The sequence below is a fragment of the Condylura cristata genome, unplaced genomic scaffold (genome assembly GCF_000260355.1).
Source record: "Condylura cristata isolate star-nosed mole 26May11 unplaced genomic scaffold, ConCri1.0 scaffold00029, whole genome shotgun sequence".
NCBI classification, from domain to species: domain Eukaryota; kingdom Metazoa; phylum Chordata; class Mammalia; order Eulipotyphla; family Talpidae; genus Condylura; species Condylura cristata.
The window spans coordinates 20,712,061-20,713,624 of record NW_004567130.1 but is presented as its reverse complement, the minus strand read 5'-3'; positions in this window follow the sequence as shown (position 1 = coordinate 20,713,624).

Genomic DNA, 1,564 nt, shown 5'->3' with positions numbered 1-1,564 from the left:
CGGCCGTGGCGGGCTCATGCTCCCCGGGGGACCCGTGGGCGGCCCTGCTGCCAGACAGGCGCCCTCTCCGTGAACCAGCTTCCCCGGCCGAGCCCCGGGCGCCTCCCTGGGAAATGCGGCTCCTCCACGCCGCCCGCAGGGGTGCTTCTGGGGTCTGGCTGGGCTGAGCGCCAAGCCCAGGCAGGCAGGCAGGCAGCGGCCGGCACGGAGCTGGCCCCACTGCGGCCGGGTCCCTGAGTCGTCGTAGGTGTCAAAGCCCGCAGCCGAAGTGTTAAGCTAGAGGCGAGGGCTGCTTGAGGGTGCACCCTCAGAGGGTGATTCTGGGGGGCCTCCCCGGTTCAGTTCACGCCACCGGGAATGCTTCTAAAGGCACAAATCTGTTATTTTGGTCTGAAAAGTAGGGAGGAGGAGGAAAGTTTTGGGGGTCCCCCACGCCCCCAGAAATAGCCCAGCCGTGGCCTACATCTGACCGCTCGAGGGGCTCAGCGAGCACCCAGTTCCCGTGACGCTCCAGTGGCAGGTTTTCTGGGAGGACGGGAGGAGCTCTGCAAGGGGAGCGCTCCCTGCCTCTTTCGGGGTCACCCGGAGCTGGGCTTCCGCTGCAGGCTGCAGAAGGCCTCCCCCTGGGTGGGCAGACGGCGCGGGCGGCAGGGCCGTGTCCACCAGCGACCCAGACGGGGGCGCTCCAGCTGCCGCGGGCCCGTGTGGCCGGAGGCATGGACACGGCATGTGCATGCGTACACACACCCGTGCGCACCCGTGCATGTGAGCGCGTGCATGTGCGTACGTGCACGTGTGTGCTCTGGTGTGGTGCACCTGTGCATGTGTGTGCATACACATGCACACGTGCGCGTGAGTGCACATGTGCATGTGTGCACATGCGCGCGTGTGCGCACGCGTGAGTGCGTGTGTGCATGCGTGCGTCTGTGCATGCACGTGCATGCGTATGTGTGCATGCGCGAGTGCATGTGTGCACGCATGTGTGCGCACGTGTGTGAGGGTGTGCGTGAGTGTGTGCGTGTATGTGCATGCGTGTGTGGGTGTGTGCGCATTGCGCACGTGCGTGTGTGCATGCGTGCGTGTGTGCGTGTGCGCATGTGTGTGTGTGTTTTGTTTTGCGTGTGTGTGTGTGCGCACGTGTGTGCGGGTGTGCGTGTATGCATGTGCGCGTATGTGCATGAGTGTGGGTGTGCGTGTGCGGTGCATATGTACGTGTGCGCGTGTGTGCATATGCGCGGGTGTGCATTGCATTGCGCATGTGCGTGCGTGCATGTGCGTGCGTGTGTGGGTGTGCGTGTGCGTGTATGCATGTGCGCGTATGTGCATGAGTGTGGGTTTGCGTGCGGTGCATATGTACGTGTGTGCGTGTGTGCATATGCGCGGGTGTGCATTGCATTGCGCATGTGCGTGCGTGCATGTGCGTGCGTGTGTGGGTGTGCGTGTGCATTGCATATGTGCGTGTGCGTGCGCGCCCGCGCAGACCCAGCCTGGTGGAGCCCGCCCGACGCGCAGCCGGGCCGCACACCTGTTGTCCCTTCAGCACGAGGCGCACAGCAGGCGGTGT